This window comes from Armigeres subalbatus, chromosome 1 (genome assembly GCF_024139115.2).
Source record: "Armigeres subalbatus isolate Guangzhou_Male chromosome 1, GZ_Asu_2, whole genome shotgun sequence".
Classification (NCBI taxonomy): Eukaryota; Metazoa; Arthropoda; class Insecta; order Diptera; family Culicidae; genus Armigeres; species Armigeres subalbatus.
This window is the reverse complement of record NC_085139.1, coordinates 16597935-16618749: the sequence shown is the minus strand read 5'-3', so window position 1 is coordinate 16618749 and position 20815 is coordinate 16597935. Positions and strand designations below refer to the sequence as shown.

At 41.2% G+C, this 20815-nt stretch overlaps 1 protein-coding gene and 1 long non-coding RNA gene across 6 annotated transcripts in view; both read left to right on the top strand.

Annotated features, from left to right (window-relative positions):
• The first annotated feature begins 7891 nt into the window (after nucleotides 1-7891).
• Nucleotides 7892-8238, top strand: LOC134208131 (uncharacterized). Its single transcript, XR_009978516.1, has 3 exons — nucleotides 7892-7984; nucleotides 8046-8099; nucleotides 8171-8238. It is a non-coding gene; the product is annotated as an uncharacterized LOC134208131 (long non-coding RNA).
• An 887-nt stretch (nucleotides 8239-9125) lies between these two features.
• LOC134222176 (la-related protein 1) overlaps nucleotides 9126-20815 on the top strand; it is a 39251-nt gene continuing 27561 nt past the window's right edge. Inside the window, exons 1-2 of one of the 5 annotated variants that reach the window (XM_062701323.1) lie at nucleotides 9126-9440; nucleotides 10882-11486. The gene's annotated coding sequence lies outside the window, so the exon portion shown is untranslated. Of the gene's footprint in view, nucleotides 9441-10739; nucleotides 11487-20815 lie in introns of all 5 variants that reach the window. The other 4 variants (XM_062701327.1, XM_062701338.1, XM_062701319.1 and 1 more) reach the window with 4 other exon arrangements.

Here is a 20815-nt window from a genome sequence, read left to right as displayed (position 1 = left end):
TTAATATTTAGGTACTTTTTCACACGGGATCAAACGGAAACTACTCAAATCCGAGTTGGGCCATCCAACTCAAAATTGGTCTCCCCCACCAACGGTCCAAATTAAGTGAAATGAACTTAATTTTGAGTTGTTCGAACTTCATTTTGGGTTGTCTGATCTAACCGTGCAAGTTTTATTGTTTTTTTTATCGCTTTAAAGAGGCGAAAGTGCAAACCAAATTTTTTGTCACTTTTCCCAGAGTAGCAAACTGTTAGAAGTTAGGGACTGTTAGGCATTGGTTAGATATGCTAACCATCGAAAACATAACCATTTTCATGTTTTATGCTAGTTTTAATGCTGATGTTGATTTTTTTTCTATTTTGACAGCTCTTCTCGTTTCACATCGGTGTTGATCGTGGTGATGCCGGTCGACATCGATTGCTATTATTTACATATTGTTTCCCCGTCAGTGGTCAGTGGCACACATCCCGATAAAGGTTCGCTCGAGGTTTCCGGTAGGTCATCCGCCAGTTAATTGACTCTACGCAACGCCAAATAACTCCGCTACGGTTGTACAATCCGTTCCGGCTGTTGGGAGCTCGACAAAGAATCTGATGGACATGGCAAACACCCTTCCTCAAGGGGTCGATTTGGAAGTGATAGAAAAGCAATCGAGTCCATTGTCTGTTGAACTTCCGCCGAGTGGAGTTCAACGTTAATTTGATGAAATATCAAAGGATATAACGTGTTCTCGTCTTGGAAACAGTACAGTGACGATAACAAAAAGTAAGTGCATTATCTTCGGTTAGTTGATTTACACTCAGTTGCTTAATTTATATTTTTAGAGAAGCGCTCGAGAGCTGAACCGCCCCCTAACCCAGCAGCAGAATTTCCAGACGTAGCGTGATCACACCATCTACTCGTAGTACATCGTGACGAGTATACACGATGTTGGAGGAGAACTGATTGAACGTAATCGATGACCAGGTGGACACCCAACCGGTACGAAAGTTCGATTCCAGCCAGCGTCGAACGGATATGGAGGACGATTTCCGAATACAGTAGCCGTTCGATAACTGCAAAATGTTTAATTTTCAGTTAACGAATGCCGTTCGATAACTGCAACGCATTCTAGACGTCAAACGGTTGTCAATCGACGTCAGATGCAATAAAAGTGCATCTAAATGTGAAGCGCAATGCAGCTGTCATTGAGTTTGACATCAGTTTGAAGTTTAGCGGTCCGATAACTACAAAACTGTTGCAACTATCGAATTGCAGTTAAAAAGCATTGCAGTTAAATGACTTGCAGTTATCGAACGTTTACTGTATGTGAGCAGAATTTGGCCGACATGAGCATCATTAATTGGGAGGAAAGCGTGACTGGAGTGCGGCCCCTGGTTCCCGCATCGGCCAAGGTTCAGCTGGGTAGTATTTTTGGTAAACTGGATGAAATGGACGCACGAGTGACAGAGGAGTGTCAAAAGCGGGTGGCGAGGATAAACCAATTAAATCAGCTCGGTGGCATCCCTATCTCACACAATAGATTTGTTTTGCAGCCAACATAACGCGACCGTATCCCACTGACAGTTCTGTATCCTAATGAGAATCAAATGTGATGCTCGTAAACAAAACACATACTATCATGAATTTTACACTGAGATGTTGGCTGCAAAAACATGGCGTCGTGCCACCCACCTGAAATAAATACATTTATGTAAATAAAACTTCCCGTTGATCTTGTTTGATATTTCATCTACATCCCACTGTCATTCGAGGCAGTTTGGTTATGTATTTTCACGATTTCTACAAATACATAATCATTTTGCCATGAATGGCAAATAGATGTAAATAAATCAGCATAAGACGATCCCCACCGATGTGTATCCAAATGAGTGTCTAGTATAGGAACGAAATGCGTTCATATTTTATTTATGCACTTGTTCTCGCACCGGTTGTTTCTATCAAGGTTGTTGAAGTGCAATCATGCTTCGCACCGGTGGTGAATATCCGGTTGCTATTAAGACAAACACGGAAATAAATAAAATCAGGAAAAAATGATTATTTATTTTCAAATCTTTTAGACGATCCCCACCAATGTGTATCCAAATGAGTGTCTAGTATAGGAAAGAAATGCGTTCATATTTCATTTATGCACTTGTTCTCGCACCGGTTGTTTCTATCAAGGTTGTTGAAGTGCAATCATGCTTCGCACCGGTGGTGAATATCCGATTGCTATTGAGGCAAACACGGAAATAAATAAAATCAGGAAAAAAAAAATTTTTATTTTCAGATATTTCAGAACGCGCTCCAACTTTTGTAATATAAATATGTGGGTAATACATTTTGTGATTATCAGATTAACTAGACACACATCTGCTAGGTGGCGCTAGCTTATATGCAATAATTTAGTGAGGTGGATATCTCGAGATCTATAAGACTTAGAAAGATTTTGTCTTCTACAACGTTGTTCGTGTAACCATAACATTTATGATGGAGACTAGTTTAGTTTGGAATTCATACGCATAGCGGCGCTAGTATATGAGAAATAACATGTTAGGTTAAATATTTCTAAATCCGTTAGAGTTAGAAAGTGGCCATCTTCTACAAAGTTATCCGAATTATCTGTTAGTTTGGTTATTACACACAAAAAAAAATCGTTGGTAAAATTAAGAAAACGTTGGTAAAAGTGAGAAAATTAGTTAGTGATTTTCAGTAGAAAGTATAAGATTGTTGAATCTACAATTGTAAAAATGTCACTTCAGTGAAAACGTCGACAAGAGTGGAATTTTCAAAATAACATTTTCCTTATAAAATTAAATGTGTATTTTTCATTTGAATTAACTAGTGATATTTTCAAAATCACAAATGGTATGCGCTTTCAATTTCACAATGAAGTTTACCTATTTAAAATGTAAATAAAATTTCATGCATTTGAATTTTTCACATTTTATTTTTCATTCATACCATTTTATATTTACATTATAAAAACAAACAGTAATTTTATGCTGCTCCTGCTGATTTATCAGCTGATGAAATGATATTGAATTGTTGAATTGTCATATGGATTTAGACATGGTTTATGATGCCGACTTCACTTTTGTCCGGGTACATGCCATCGATGTCCTCATTGTAGCGCAGGAAAGAGTCCTTCTCGATGACACTCATTTCTACTTTCGGAACCATCGCAGAGGGATGCCTTTGGAAAGGTCAATATTTCACCAGCAGACCTGCATGACGTATCAAGATGTAATGAACTTTTCCTTTCCCATTTGATAAAACAATACCAACCTTTATCCTATAGCAGAATATCGCGATGCAGCCCGGATCAAGAAGCTCAGGTTGTGATCCTCGAGAATGTACGCAATGCGGTGCTTGGTGCGATCGTTTTCGGCAAGGCTTCTTATGCTGCTGGAAGAGTTACTGCAGAAGTTACTGGAGCACCAACGGGAAGAGTGAAACTTGCTGCTCGTCGTCGGTGTACTTTAATATTCTGGGCAGTTTTCAGTTCCGACACCGACCGCGACAGTGAATAACCAATGTCTAAAAGACTGTCTTTATTTCGCGCCTTTTTCTGTGACAGATAATCTTTGGCTGCCAGTTTAGTTATTCTTCCTATCAGTGTTGCCAAAAACTTGAAATGTTAAAGTTTAATTGAGAATTTTACAATCTTTTTATTGAGTGTTTTAACTGTTAAGGCTGGTTTACAGTTCGGAAAACGTGTCCGCGGGATTTGTTACGGGATTTTGCTCCGGGTTTTGTCAGGGAAAATTTTCCGCCGATAAGTCTCCACTGTCAAAACATTTTCCGTGATTGGATTTACACTTCAGGATTTTGCTTCGGGATTTGAGAATCTGCGTATCCTCGCCCGTGCTTGAGTTTACACTTCGGGGTTTTGGTTCGGATTTCTTTATACAAGAGTTGGAAAGATAATTAGAAGAGGGAGATATAGCGAGAGAAAGGGAGAGAATGAGTGAGAGAGAGCAATTGAGTGGGAGAGAAAGAGGAAATGAGTGAGCGAGTGAGTGAAAATGAGTAAGTGAGAGTGGCTGAGTAAGTCAAAGTGAGTGAGTGAGTGAACAAATGATTGAGTGAAAGTGAGTGAGTGAGAATTCGTGAATAAGTGAGAATGAGTGTGTGAGGTTGAGTGAGTGAGTGAGAATGAGTGTGTGAAAGTACGTGAATGAGAGAGAGTGAGTGAGTAAGAAAGAGTTAGTGAGTGAGAGTGAATAAGTGAGAGTTAGTGAATGTGAGTGAGTGAGTGAGATTGAGCGAGTGAGTGAGAATGTGTGTGTATGAGTGAGATTGAGTGAGTGCATGAGTGAGAGAAAGTGACTGAGAATGAGTTAGAGCGAGTGAGTGAGAATGAGTTAGAGCGAGTGAGTGAGAATGAGTTAGAGCGAGTGAGTGAGAATCAGTTAGAGCGAGTGAGTGAGAATGAGTTAGAGCGAGTGAATGAGAAGGAGTTAGAGCACTTTTCACTTCCCACTTCTTAGTACTCATTTCTCACTTTACTCTTCTTACTTCTCATTCTCAATTCCAACTTCTCACTATTCATTTCACTTCTCACAACTAATTTTTCACTTATCATTCTTCCCTTCTCACTTCTCATTAATCACTTTTCACTTTTCTTTTCTCACTCTTCATAACTCACTTCCTACTCTTCACTTCTCGCGCCTCATTCTCACTGCTCATTACACTACTCATTTCTCACTACTCAACTCTTACTTCTAATATTGTACACTTCTTAGGGCGAAGCCAGAGTAAACGCGACGTGCGATGCGACGCGACGCGACAGTGCAATTTGAAAGCCTGTTGATAATGATTGTTATTCTTTTACGTGAGTCGCGTCGCGTCGCATCGCACGTCGCGTCTACTCTGGCGGGCACCTTACTTCTTATTCTCACTGCTCATTGCTCATTGCTTACATATTCATGTTTTCATTTCTCGCTTATCATTCCTTAGTTTTATCTTCACACTTTTCACATTTCTCAGTTTTTACTATCCACTTCACAAAATTCTTCCCATAATCCAGTGTTCCGCGAGTGGTAATGGCCGCCAGTTTGCCTGCGGGTTAGTCTCTGATTTGACGTTATTGGAGGTCAACTGCACCCACCGTTCGAGCATTTTGATCAATGTGGTATATAAGAAGGCTTGAATTCACTGAATCAGCACCTTCTTATATGCCACATTGGTCAGAATTCTCGGAGCGGTGGGTGCAGTTGACCTCCACAAACGTCAAACCAGAGACTGACCCGCAGGCAAGCTGGCGGCCATTACCGCTAGCGGAAAACTGGATAAATTTCCGTCATAGATTACACATTTCCCGTGCGGAAACAATTCAAACGGAATTGTTTCCCCGCGGGATTTGCATCTCTACACATGGGATTTTTAACCGTACACTATTCCCGCGATTGGGTTTACGCTTCAGGAAAATATTTTTTCGTGTAGACTTCTGCTCCTGTCACGGGAAACGCAAATCCCGCTCCCATATAAATTACATGGGAGATCAAATCCCGGGACACGTTTTCCGAACTGTAAACCAGCCTTTAAAATCAGAATATTAAATTGAAAAAAACATTCGAATCAATTAATTTAGCACTTGATATAACAGTTTTAGCTCTTGAAAATACCAAATTTTCCATATTTTTAAAATAAAACTAAAAAATGTTGGAATCCCAACTTTTTTTGGCTCTGTGTATGTAAGATTTAAAAGGGGAGTCAAAACCAGAAGTTTAGTTTGAAACCGCAATACTCGTTGGCGCTCGAGTTGAGTCGAATCGAGTCAAGTACGAGACACTGAAGATGGTCTTACTGTAGTATCTGTCAAAGGTACAACCAAGTGGTGGAATTAAATGGAATTGTACGAACTCGTCTTATGGCAAGTTACTTTGTAGAATACGGCAATATTCTGAAAATTCCAGATTTTGAGATATTTAACCTATCAGTTTATTTTTTATACACTAGCGCCGCTAAGGGATTGTGTTTAAAACTAAACTTGCTAGCATCATGACGGTTTTCACCATCTGAACAACTTTGTGGAATACGGCAATATTCAAAAAAAATCAGTTTTCGAAATATCTAACCTAGCAGGTTATTTCTTATACACCAAGCAGTTATATCTTAATCTAAACCTGCGTTGGTCATAATGGTTTTGACCACCCGAACAACTTTGTAGAAGGCGGCAATATTCTAAAAATTACATATTTTGAGATACCTGACCTATCAGGTTATTTCCAATACACTAGCGCCGCCAAGCGGTTGTATTATTAACTAAACTTGCTTTCGTCATGATGGTTTTAATCATCCGAACAATTTTGTAGAAGACGGCAATATTCTTAAGATTTCAACTATCGAAAACCTTTTAGGTTATTTCCAATTCACTAGCGCCGCCAAGCGGTTGTATTTCAAATTAAACTTGTTTTCGTCATGATGGTTTTGACCACCCGAACAACTTTGTAGAAGACGCCAATATTCTAAAAATTCCAGATTTCGAGATATCTAACCTATCAGGTTATTTCATATGCGCTAGCGCCGCCAATCAGTTGAAATCCAAACTAAACTGACCTCCATCACAATGGTTTTGATGATTAATACCCGAACAATTTTTCAGCAGACGACAGATTTTTTATTTATGGGTTACTTTATATTTCCGTGTGATGGTTTGGTAACGGTTGGAGCGGGTCGCCAAATTTGCCAACTCGCTATTCACCGAAGGTTGCGTTTACATTTCCCAAACCCGTTTACCAACGACCGGTGCGCGTTCGCGTCATGATAGAGGTTGCTAGTTTGGCTTTATTTACGCACTGGTGGGCATCGTCTAAAAGCCCTTTTGAAACAACCCTAACACTGCGAAACATAACTAACTTCACTCTAAAGTTAGACTAACATGTTAGATCAAATCATGCAATAAACATAAACATACCTAACAAAAGTGTTGCAGATCTGTCTAATTTTAGTCTCATTTCACTTTAAAGATAGTGAGAATAAATATTAGAGTAACTTTCTAACAGGTTACACTCATATTAGGGTCAAGTTAGAGTAACCTTCCTTGCTGGTTTATATAATTATTTCAAAGAGGAAAAATATCTCCCCGCATAAATAAAAACCATCTACTCTACTGTTGTTATTATTCATATGAATTAAGCAATATGGTTACTTTTTACGTAATAATCGACATAAAATAAGATTGTATATTTATCAAGAACAAATATTATACAACAGTTTTAATCGACGACACCCTATAGGGATCGTTCAAAAATTACGTCCATCGTTTTTCGGCATTTTCAACCCCCCTCCCCCCCTCCTGTCACAAACTGTCACAAATAATTGACCCCCCCCTCCCCCTGTACGTACATGTCTCATTTATATTTTAGCGATTACTGTGGTTTATCTTTTTCGTACACTATTTTCACAATAACATAATGAGTTATGTCCCTTACTAACAGTTTGAATGTTTTTAAAATGCAAGTTGTTTCTAAAATGCTTTCAGTATTTTTTTCTTGTGGACGGACGTCACATAAGACGAACCCCCCTCCCTCCCCCTGTCACAAACTGTCACAAAACTCTGACCCCCCTCCCCCCCTCAAACCTTGGACGTAATTTTTGAACGGCCCCATAGGGTGTATATGCAATAATTTTACCATATACTGTTTCTTTACAATATCTTTCAATCTAAATTTGATTTTCTTTAGGAAGAAAATGATAATCAATTGTTATAGACCGTCAACAAATATAATAACAATACTGAATATTGGTACGATATAATCATGTATACTCTAAATTAAACATTTTTTCGTTTGAATTCTACACAAACATGTGCACCATATGGTTCAATGATAAAAATATGGTAAGTGTTCTACTTCTGCAATAAGTGTGCGTATCTCACGATAAAAGGATTTTTTTTTCCGTGCGACTGTCATATTTTATTTAGATGCAATGTGTTGTTTCTCTCCATCTAGCACTTTTTATTTTCAATATATTCTTTATTTGTTGCATCATTAAAAAGGTAAGTACAAATAATTAAATTGGCAAATGAATAAATTATTAATCCTTATGTTATTCCTCAGTTTACAGCAATTCGAAGGAAGGGAGAATTTCAGAGGCGTCAACAATGTTTATAGGTAAATATTTTTACATATATTCATATCTATAATAAGAATATTTATTTTCCTCGTACGTTTCCTTATTACAGATTACCCATCGCGCCGAAAGAGACGATTTTCAAGGCCGGCCACACATTTGCAGGAATTCCAGCATAAGGCACATTTGTCTTAGGAGGAGCAGTAGAACACTGAGCGAAGCCATGCCACAAGGGTGAAGCAGATTGTGCAGCTGTGGAGGGACGATGCTGGCAAGAAGATCCTGGGTCGCAGTGGCACTGGACGACGAGCAGCGCTGTTGAAGGAGATGGACAAGTGCACTGAGAAAACGGCCACGGCTTCCGCCATGTCAAACAGCTCTTCGATTTTCGGTCCCCATAGACTATTGTGTGAAGCAGAACGTCGAATTTATTTAAAAAGAAAAGCATGTAGAATACCATGATTTATACTTAATTAAAAACACTATAATGTGATATATTTGTCGTATTTTAATTCAAAAGGGCGAGAAAACTGCCTATGTATGTTCCTAGCAACTAAAGATAAGGGATAAGGTCCCACGATTTTTTGATGTATCATTCTACTGTATCCACATTTCATCTCATACTGTTTTATATAAAAACAAGGATTATATCTACACTATATCACATGTTGTGTATCGAAAAAAATGTACTGAAAAATGACCTCTTTTGTATGGTAATTATACTTAACCGCCCATTACCCAAATTGTTGATTTGTCAAACACAATATAACATACTGTGAGAACCATTTATGGTGAGGTTAGTTTATCATACTTATACATAGCCACCATTATAGTAGAAATAACGTTATTTATCGTCATGAATGATCTGATAGATGGGTGATTTATGGTTCACAATTATGCGGGTCTTTCTTAAAACGTTCGCCCTTATTCCAGATAGTGCTTGAATTTTATTCGTTTCATTTGATCAGGGTCGGCTCCGGGACGAACGCCAGGATGCTGTCAGTTCGACTGTCAAAGTTGCTTGACTTTTGCCATTTGGATCCGTTACCGTGCGCATTTCACTTGTGCTCCACCTTTAACATTTCGGCTCTCGGGCAACAAAACGTGGTTTTGAAACAACAAAGTATTTATTTTGCAAAATCGGCTAAAATTCGTTACCGTTCGACGGTTTAGTGCAGTGCGTCGGAATCGGCATCGTCGCGGGGTTTCCGGTGTGCTAAAGTGCTTCGAAATCGGTCACGTACGGCCACGCCAGGATCGATTGAAATATTTGCACCTCATTCTTCGATTTTTGACTTGAGTCTGGTGCTCCGAAGAAAGTGTGTTTCGAACAGTGCAGCCTGCTGGGCAGTGTATGTGTGTGAGCGGAAGAGACAGAAGAGGTCGGTTTTCTTTTTATCCTTTCGCACGTTTTTCGCTATCGCTGTGCTGTTCTGGCAGCCGCCAGGATAAATAAGGAGGAAGACTTACCGGGCGGGGATGCCAAATGGGACAGTTTTTATAACTTGAATAACAATTTTTGCTCAATTTCCTCTGAGAATGACTAGACTATAATCAATAATGTTAATTTCCATTTTAACTTCCTTGGCCTAAGTAAAGGTCTTGTATCTGACAGGCTGTCGTAACAAATGTAAACTTGGCCTGATGTAAAGTAACTAACAGGTCCACGTATTGTTACTAAATTACAATTACCTACTTATAGTGATTGTAATCATAATTGATTAAATTAACAATACATTTTGCACACGGAAACAAAGAAAACGGCGCACAAAATTACAAATCGTGAAATAATCTGTTAGCAGATTTGTGTAGGCTAAAGGCTTGATTTTAGTAATTCTACGTTATCCTGTTGATTTGCACTTGTATGAACATTTGATTGGTGTAAATCTTTTTTTTTAATATATAATAGGCTATAAGTTTCCTTTTGTTGTAATCTAACTAAACTATGCTTTGACGTTATTCATATAATGGCACATGTTGTGTGTCTATCTTAACTCAGAAGTCGTTCAACAATACACAGGATTTTGTTTTTACACGATTTTTTTTCGCTCGTGTTTTTTATCGTGTGACTTCAATTTACCACCAAAATCTTCGCAACATGTTTCAAAAAATCCAAAATAAATCAAAGAAAAATCACATGATACTTAATATGCGTTAAACATTTAGGATGAGTGGAAAATTGAGAAAATGTAAATCGTGTAAAAACAAAATCCAGTGTATTCATAATTCTCCCCTACCTGATATAAAGTTGTGAACTAACAGGCTATCGAAAAAATAAGCATAGTACATGAAGATAATTCGTCATATTGTTGGTCAATTTCTAAGTTAGGCTGAACACAACTCAAAAATCGAGCTCGCATAGCAACCAATCACATGATATAAGGATACCAATCATACCAAACCGATATAAGATAACTTATCGGTGAGCTTATCCTGGAATTAAATTTGTCAATCGTGAAGATCTTTTTAGTGCCGTGCGAAATCATTTAGAAGCAATCATTTGGCATCCCTTGCTCTGGCAGTCGGGGAGAAGATTGCAACAAAGAAGAACAAACCATCAGCACCAGCAAGAGTTCCCTTTGGAAGAGCAGCTTACAGGGGGGAGAAAAATCGAAAGGCTCTTCCTGTTCGAAAGTGCGGTGTGGTGCTTTTTCGTGTCGATTTATGATTAAATTTGATAGTTCTACACGGTTTCAGAGGATCCAAAAATTGTAGTGAAGCGTGAATCAATGTTCTGAAGGAATGCTTGAAATCGTTTAGCGAGAGTGATTGGGTTTTTGCTAATTTAAGTAGGTTATAGTGGCCTGTTTCGATCCCTTGCAGTGTGTGGTGTGTTAAGCTGCCTCTCCGAGGAAAGAAGGAATAACAGCGTACTACATCTGGTCTCCTGAGTAGCCCAGAGTTATGTCATCGTGATTCTATTCATAGTGAGCAAGAAGAGTAAACTATTGTGAGTGTTGCAAACAAGCGGAACCTCGTGTTTATCAGCCAACATCCAAATCCTGTAGACTGATACAGCCCTCGTAAACATTACTGCAGAAAACCGGGCCAGTTCCATAACAAAGAGCAACGCAATGGCCAATTCCGGAACGGCAGCACGGTGCCTCCTCCTCGTCTAAACTGTGCAAGCAGTGAGGAGTGAGCAGGATAGCGAGCGCCCCGTACAGGCCAACATGGAGCGAAAAGATCGATAAAGTAGTCACAAAAACATCAGCGCCGCGAAGAGCACGCACGAGTCGTTCGTCCGACCCGACGTCGTAGTCGTCTGCATTACCGACCGACCCACAATCTCTCTTCCTGCATATCATCCAACTTCTGACAGTTGCGGTGCTTTGTGAAAGAGTAAAAGAGGAAGGGACAGCGCTTTTCTTTTTCTTTTCTGTTTTGTTTTCATTCCACCTTCGATCCACCGCAGACGCTGCTGCCAGGTGAGTGTTCCGTAAAATAAACAGTTTCTAACTTGTTATATTTTTCGTCCTTTCGGTGTGTGGGCGGTACACTACTAAAAATCCACACATATTTATTGGCAAAAATCCATAGATTTAACTTATGATGTATATCAGCGCACACATAACCATTCTCCACGCGAGCTACTAATAAAAATTTTAATATATTATATTAATATATTTTATTAATTTATTATTAATTTTTATATTTTATTATATTAATATATTTTCAAATAAACTTTATGTGTGGTCTCGAATTAGCAATTATTAAATTTATGTGTGGTTCTATATCGATTATATTAGGGTGGAGTTATTGCACAAATTTATAACGGCGACACATATATCTTATATAGATATTTTTGGCAGTGTAGGATAAATATTGCAATAAATTAAAAAATCAGAAGGATTATGTACAAGACACGACCGCCTAATGTAAACTACGAAAACTTGTCTCTGCTTTCGAATAAAACTGGCGTAACTCAAAATATGAAAATTGCTGGATACGACATTTAAAATACTCATTTAAACACCTAAATTTATTTTCCGGTGATGATGATGCCCTTCTCGATTCTATCTGTTGGATTCGACTTGGTGCGATTAATGCTTCCCAAAGTTATTTGCCTGTTATTTGGTTCCGGTTCCCAATATCTAAATTTCCGTTTTACACCCTGTATCCGAGACAATCTTCCCCTTAGATGTAGTTTACGCCAAAAAGAATACATTCAAACATGCATTCAAGACTTCCTTCGGAATACTTATAATAAATCTTCTGGAGTTCCTTTAATAATGCTTTCAGGAATTCCTTCGAAAATTATCTCAGTAGAAATTTTCGAAGGAAATTCCGAGGTATTAAAGGAATTTTGGATTAAATTTGCAAAGAAATTCATGAACGAATTTTAGAAGGCTTTTGTAAAGGAATATCTAAGGGAAATTCCTGAAGTAATTTTTCACTGAATTCATGGAGAAATTCTAAAGAATATTTAGAGGAAAAACTTCCAGACAAAATTTACATTGGATTATGGAATCGTTGGAGGATTTTTTTAAATTTATTTCTAGACGAATTTCCGGAAGGAATCCCGAAGAAATCCCTGGAGGTATTTGAATAAGAATTCCTGGATTGGTGAAGGGATTTTCGAAAGAATTCTTAAAGGATTCCCGAACTGATTCCTTAGCGCGAATGGCGAAAAATCAGTTTTTCATATAAACTTTGGCGTATATAGTCAGTATTTAAGCCCACCAGAAACAAATTCTATGCTTCTTCTTAGCTTGAAGTATCATAAACGACAGAAAACCATGAAGGCGACCAAGATGGGAGTACAACTTTACTGCACGAGAGAAACAGGCCACCGTAGCGCCATAGAAGCACTCCAGCAGTCGGACATCCAATTCCACACCTACACCCCTGCCGCCGAGAAGCCAGTGAAAGTTATTTTATCGGGTCTGCCGGTATACGAAGTTCACGATCTGGAGACAAAGCTTACTGCACTGGGGGTAATACCGACAGAAGTGAAACTGTTTTCGCGCAAGGTTGATGGTCTGGAGGAAAGTGCGCTATATCTCCTCCACTTCGTGAAAGGAGCTGTAAAATTATCGGAGCTGTGGAACGTTAGAGCTGTCTTCAACGTCATCGTGAACTGGCGCTACTATGAACGTCGACAAACTGACTCTGTGCAATGCCGCCGTTGTCAGCGATTCGGTCATGGTATGCGAAATTGTAATCTTCGCCCACTATGCGTCAAGTGTGGCGAAAAACATCTCTCGTCAGAGTGCAAACTTCCTAAGAAAGCAGATTTGGAGCGTGTTGACAAAAACGAAACACGCAAATCGATCAAATGTGCCAATTGCAGTGGCCAACATACGGCAAATTTTCACGGCTGCCCCACGCGAAAGAGTTACGTTGAGAGAATGGCAAAAAAGCGTGCCGATCGCAGAAACGCTGCACCCCCTCCTGATCCACCGCGTACCCCCCAAGGGCGTCCTAGCGATTCAACGACTGCTCCCCCGATGGGAAGCTCATATGCCCATGTGCTTCAAGGCCAAACAAACAACAGCAATCTATTCACAATGTCAGAATTTCTCGCTCTGGCGAGAGAAATGTTTGACCGCCTGGCAAACTGCCAAACAAAGCAGCAACAACTTCTAGCTCTCTTCGAGCTTACGACCAAGTATGTCTACAATGTCTAGTGTAGGCAACTTGCGGCTAGTTAATTGGAACGGACGCTCCGTTCATGGAAAGAAACATGGTTGCAACAAAAACATTCATTTTTTCACCCAAGTTTCGCGTGCGTTCGGTTCGATCGAACCTCTAATGATGCTGACAGAAGAGGAGGTGTTCTAATTGCGGTCCGAAGGGGGATCAAATTTTCCGAGCTCAACGTTTCAACCAAGATCATCGAAAGTGTGGGTATCTCGATCAACTCTGTGGATGGGAATATACACATAATAGCCGCCTATTTTCCGGGAGCGAAACGATGGATGGTCTGGACACAGTATCGTCGTGACATTTCCACTCTCACCAGAAGAGCCGACCCATTTTTCATAGTGGGTGATCTGAATGCGCGTCACCGCCATTGGAACTGTTCAAAGGCTAACAAAGCAGGTATACTACTATACCAGGAAGCAGCTAGTCGTAACTTCTTCATCCATTTCCCGGACTTCTTCACTTTCTACCCCGCTAGTCGTGGTCGGACATCTACATTGGATCTGGCACTTTCCAATAACCTACTGGACATGAGTAAGCCGGTCACTTTGAACGAACTGTCATCGGACCACTTTCCGGTACTGTTCAACATTAGGTTCTCAGCTCCAACCGAACTGAATATACCGAAATTTTGCAATTACGCCCATGCGGGTTGGCCTCGTTTCCAACGCGAGATCAACTCAAAGTTGAACTTGTTAGACCCAGCCACCACCAATTTGACCAACAAAGAACAGATCGACGAGTATGCTCACCCTTGGCTAATTCGTCCGAAGGAAGTTGCTCGTATCATACGAAGGCTTAAATCCAAAAAGTCTCCAGGCCAAGATAACATCCGTAACTGTGTGCTCAAAAAACTGTCCCGAAAAGAACACATCTTTCTCGCCAAAATCTTCTCCGCTTGCATTAGACTTGGATACTTTTCGAACAGCCATTCCTAAGCCCAGCCAGTTGCCATTCCCAAGCCCAATAAGGACTCTACGCACGCGTCCAATTACAGGCCAATAAGTCTGCTGCCCACATTAAGCAAACTGCTCGAACGAGTGATTCTAATACGCATCGAGCAACACCTGGAAAACACCCACATTATTCCTGACGAACAGTTTGGTTTTAAAAAAGGACACTCCATCAACTATCAACTTGTGCGCCTTGTAAAGGAGATACGTATCAACTTCTCGCGAGGCAGGTCTTCAGGCATGGTACTTTTGGACGTCGAAAAAGCGTACGATTCTGTGTGGCAGGAAGGAATTCTACACAAAATGAAACGTGGGAACTTTCCACTTTACGTCCTAAAAATGATCCGTTCTTTCCTGCTAAACCGCAGTTATCTCGTGTCTGTGAATGGGCATTCATCAAGCCGGCACAATGTACCCTTTGGTGTACCACAAGGGGCTGTCCTGAGTCCCACGCTGTACAACATCTTCACTGCAGACCTGGTGATGCTCGACGATGTGAAGTACTTCCTCTTTGCTGACGACACGGGATACATTGCATCATTCCGATCCAATCGCTGTAGCCACCAAACTCCAATCAGCTCAAAACGCGATCTAAAACTACCAAAATAGGTGGAAGATTAAAACCAATGCGGATAAATCACAGGCAATCTTTTTCACTCGCAAACGCAGTCCGCAGTGTGAAATTGCCGTATGCGGACGCCAAATCCCTTGGTCGGACGACGCGAGATTTCTAGTGCTTACTTTCGATCGCAAACTCACGTTCGCCACTCACATCAAGAAGACCCTGAGTAAATGCGACAAACTTACCAGACTACTGTACCCGCTGGTTAACAGGCGCTCACATCTAGACGTTAACTCGAAACTGCTCATCTACAAGATGGTATTCAAGCCAGCAATAACTTATGGATTTCCAGCCTGGTATGAATGCGCTGAGAGTCACAAGAGGAAAATCCAGGTGAAGCAGAATCGAACTCTAAAGATGATGTTCAACTTGGACCCTTTTCACCCTACTGAAGACGTCCACAGGATCGCGAAAATCGAAGAAATCAACGAATGGTTCCACCGAGTACTTCCAAAGTTTTGGTTGGGATGTACCTCCTCAGCAAGCCCTTTGCTGGAGGCTCTGAGCCTGTAGTCTGTGATATTAAAATAATTTTTTTTCTGGTCACTATTATTCGGCTTACTGGTTATCTAAAAGGAATATACAAGTTCGATTCTTATGCGAAAGATGTTAGTAATGAAGTGGAAAATGCTGAGCACATGCTTTTCACCTGCGCCAGCTACACACAAACTAGAAGCAAATTTCAATTAATATCTACAAAATTTTAGACACTAATAACATAGAATATACAATTTGATCTGCGGTCTAAAATCAGCGAAGTACGCCGTCAACGGCGTCAAGATATGACTACTGGCGAAGCTCGAGTCGGATCAAGCTGATACCATCAACCGTAAAGGTTACGACATGGACATCTTTAACAGTATAAGCAGTTCGATGCACAGAGCAACCGCCACAAGATGAAGTCATCGGAAGATTATTGATCAGTGATCAGATCAGTGAAGGATTGCCAACTTTCGAAGCACACATGCGTCGTTGTCAAGAAACAGAAAAGTGGCGGCACTCGAAACTAATAACTTTCGTCTCTCAATACCCGATGAAATTTTCAGCAAAGTATTTCGGTAGTGAAATCCTCAGCAAGTGGATGTCGACGACGAGTCCAAAAAGTTGTTAACAATCGACACTCACCGAGGCTTTTTTCTTGTTTAACCGATTAGCTCCAGAGGTCAAGACACTTTCCAGCAGTTAATGGATATAAGAATAAGGATTGTTTCGGGTCTAAACTGGTTTTCGACGATAGAAGGATTATCAATCGGATCCAGCAAAAATCGCAGCAATTTTCAATATGTCCGTTTCCATTGGCGTCAGAACATTTCCCTGTGCAATCAATTCCACATCGATAATTTTGTACGCGAGATACACTAATAATGACATCCAACCTGCCTAAAAAACACACCAAATTTGAGTCAGCCAGCACTTTTTTCTCAACATAAAGCGTGTACTGCAGTCGAATCTTGCTCACTCATTACAACTCAGAGCAAGAAATCATCGTGACGGGAGACGCTTCCAGAATTAGAATTTTTTAGGTAGTACTGCATCCCTTTCGGGTCAGCACCACCAAGGCGGTATCGAAGGGTCAAGATGCGATAAGCTCTGAGTATGCGTCAACTCAAGATTAAGATTAGCTACACTGACGTACTTTGTAAATTGATCAGCAATCACTAAGCCATTTTTGCAACGGCACACATAGCAGAAGATATCAAAACCTACATAATGTATATCGAATGAAAGAGTTTTCAATTGAGATCTATGTGGGTTAAGCTCAAACTCGGTTCAAAATGGCAGCAGATGATGAATGCCAGAAGATCCGGTGATAGTAGCAGCTGGTGCATGAATTGGCATAGTTATTTTCCATGGATATTTAAATATCACTTTGAAAGCGATTCAACATTCGTACCAGTTGACAGCACATACTCCACGACCATGCTAAACCTCTGCTGCACGGTTATCCCACCCCATGTGAACTTTGGCTGGTCCAGTTGCAGTTATGACCTGTCTCCAATGCAGTTTTACCGCTGCTTATCTTTCGAGCACACGAAAACAAAAACCGCTGGGTTGGGAATGTGGAATAGGCTGCAAAAAACTCAAAGGGGACCGCATTCATGTTTCCGAAAAAGGAACACCAAAACAGATCGTCACTGTTCCCGTTAACGGCAACAAGACTAGGTTTCCGGGAATTTAATCAAACGCGCCCAAATATGTGTTGTATTGTTTGTATTTGCGTAACAGTCCTCCCCCAGTACACAAAGTCCAAGTTTCTGTGTACTCTTGTTGCGCCGACGTCTAGAACCGCAAGTTTTACTGCTGGACGCACATAGACGTTTGTGGGTGTCCTCACGGTTGCGCTACGTACCTGTCCATCTTTACAATTCACGTTCGCCACGCGGCCTTTTGGCCACGAATTCCTAAGAAGGTCGGGATCAGCGATGACCACTACGTCACCGATTTCGATCGGTTTAGTTGGGTAGTGCCACTTTGTTCGACGATTGATAGAAGGCAAGTATTCCCGCAACCAACGTCTCCAAAAGATGTTTGCATAGATTTGCGAGGATCTTCAATTGTTTACCAGCGTAACGGGGCTACCAACAAAAGAAGAGCCCAACAAAAAATATGATTGGGTGTTAGTGCTTCGTGCTCGGCATCGTCAATAGGTGAGGGGGCGCGAGTTTATAATATTCTCCACCTCTAGGACTTCGTCGTCGTCGTCGTCAGTTGACTTCGTCGGTTGGTGTTCTCGAGAGCTGCATATTTTTCAGGATTTTTATACGGATTGCACCAATCTCTCCCAACTACAGTCGCCTCTCCACATCTCGATATTGAAGGGACCATCGAGATAGGGAGAGATCGAGGAATGGAATGAAAATTGGAATGGGTACTAGATCCAAAAAAGCTGGTTGCTATGAAAATCGATAACAAAACAAATGTCGTTTTCTGTTGTTGATGTGTTTGTTATTGTCCAAAGATGGTCTAGTAGCCTGGAAATTTGAACACATCGACATAAGGAGAGTGAATTCTGAACAAAATATGATCAGAACACATCGAGATAGAGAGATATCGTGATAGGAAGGTTATCAAATTACAGAAAGCCCAAATGTATGTAGATTGAAGGGACTGAGGAAACCATCGTCATAGGGAGAGATATCGAGATATAGAACATCGAGACGTAGAGAGTCGACTGTACCACCCATGTGCGGACTACTCGGCGGTAGGAAGGTCCACTTCGTATGCGTGTAACGCTTCAGTCAGCTCGCGATTCGCACCGATGAAGTTCGTTCCCCTGTCACTAAACAGTTCTATGGGAGTTCCTCGCCTGCACATGAAGTTCCGCAGAGCCATGTTACACGAACTTGTGGTGAGAGAGAAAGCACAATTTCAATGTGGATGGCACGTGCCACCAGGCATGTTATTAATACGCCCCACCTTTTTTTCGATTTGCCTACCCACTACGAGTTGCATTAGACCGAAGTAATCGATTCCAGCGTAAGAGAACGGATGAGAGTTAGTTTGTTGCATACGCTTCGTAGCCTTGGGATTCGATACACCTGACGTAGTTCGTTGACGATCGTTTCATGACATACGCATCCTGCTGAACTTGTCGGTAGATGTTTTGCTCGGCTTCGATCAGCTCCGTCTGCTGTTGGATTCCGGTAAATAGTGATCTCTGCTGCAATCTTGCTCGCAAGTATTTCGTGAATCGGAGTACATAAGCAGTGATCCGGAGAAGCTTGGGCCAATTAGAATATTCAGTGAAATTAGGAATGGGTTTACGCGAGGTGTGGACGTTGATTATAATAACCATTTCAATGACAGTTTCACCATGATCCGCCTGTTGAACAGGCCAGGCACTTCTCTGCTGCCACATGAGTTCTGGCCCTCTGAACCATCTGCTGGATGGAGAAAGATCAGGGAGTTTCTGCCATTTCGTACCTTCGTCAGCCACGTTAGATTTTGTTGGAACCCACAGCCACTATGATAGTTTGGTATCTTCTAGAATTTCGCCAACCCTGGCAGCAACAAACTTGCTTTATGTGGTCCGCACGTAACCAGCAGAGGACTTCTCTTGAGTCAGTCCAGAAGAACCTTTTTAGCACAGTTACCCGATGGATTTCTCCTATAGACTTCGCCAGACGGGATCCAATTACTGCTCCCTGGAGTACCAGTCGTGGAATTGAGACGTGTCTTAGCGGTGCGACTCGGGTTTTAGCCGTAACGATCGCACACTCTACAGAGCGGTCTGCTACGAATCGAATCGAAACGTTTTTCGCTTACATCGACGAAGACATGCAGCTGAACTTCGTTAGTCACAGTAGACGACGAGGTCATCTTGCGGTAGGAATGCAAATTTTTCAACTTCATGCAGTACGTTAAGCCAAATTCTCCATTTCTCCAGTAGCTGATAGCCTATCTGTTCGTCCCAACCGATTTTTGAACGCCAAATTTCTTGGAGCAGAACTTTTAAGTACATCAGTACATGTGCCAGGAAGCCGAGTGGGTCATAGACTGACATAAAGAGCCGTAGAACCTCGCGCTTTGTGGGGACTTGCTCTCCGCATAACAGCTCCTGTTGACACCGTTTTGGGATCTCAACGTGAACGAGTCACTGATAGTATCCCACCACATGCCAAGGACTTTTTCGGTCGTCAAGTCTCCAACGCAAGATACAGCTAGTAGGGAACCTTGAAAAAGCGAAACCAATTGACAATCAAGTTGATTAACGCTCCATAAATTTCTCTAAAATATCAAGTTTGCGTAACAGTCACAGACCGTCCGCTCTGCAGCCATATTTAGCACGAACTGCAAGGTATGAAGCCCTGTTAGTAGGGAACCGAAAGTATAACGTACTCGACCGTTGTTGGCGCTAGCATAGATGCCGGAACTGAAAAACTGAAGGCAAGTAGACAGTAGCTCAACTTCAACCTAGACTCCAGGAAGTAGGATGAAGAAAGTATCCAGGAGAAAGAGAGAGCGTTTTTAACTTGCAGTCCGAACGAACGTTTTATGACTTGTAGAGAAGGGGCAATCGCTTAAAGCGGACTCAGCAAAAACAATAAAACCGGGTTATTGAAAAACTTTTGTCAAGTAACAAAACGCCCTCCAGTCCACTTAAAGACATAGCTCAAGAACTGCCTGTGGACGACAACCCTCGACACCCAAATGTCCACCCCGTCGTTCAAGGATTCAAGCATATTTTCCTCGGACAATGACGAGGAAGTAAAACACACAGTACCTGCAAGCATGACTCCTGCAAATCCACCTTGGGTTAGTTTCAGGCTTCCCCAGTGTTTTTTTTTCAGTAGGGTGGAAATCTGCATCCAGACACCGGTGGGCTACCGGCGAACGGGTTTTAGCTACTGCCGACCCGCTAAAACTACCCTGTTCACAGACCCTGAGTCTCCCCGGAACAGTCTTGCGGCATTACTTCTGGGAGGGGTCCGTGCGACTACGTACGCCAACATACTAGCTACCCACTAGCTTCAAATCTCAACTAGCTACCCACTAGTTCCTCTACTACTTAACTAACTACCCGCTGGTACCTCAC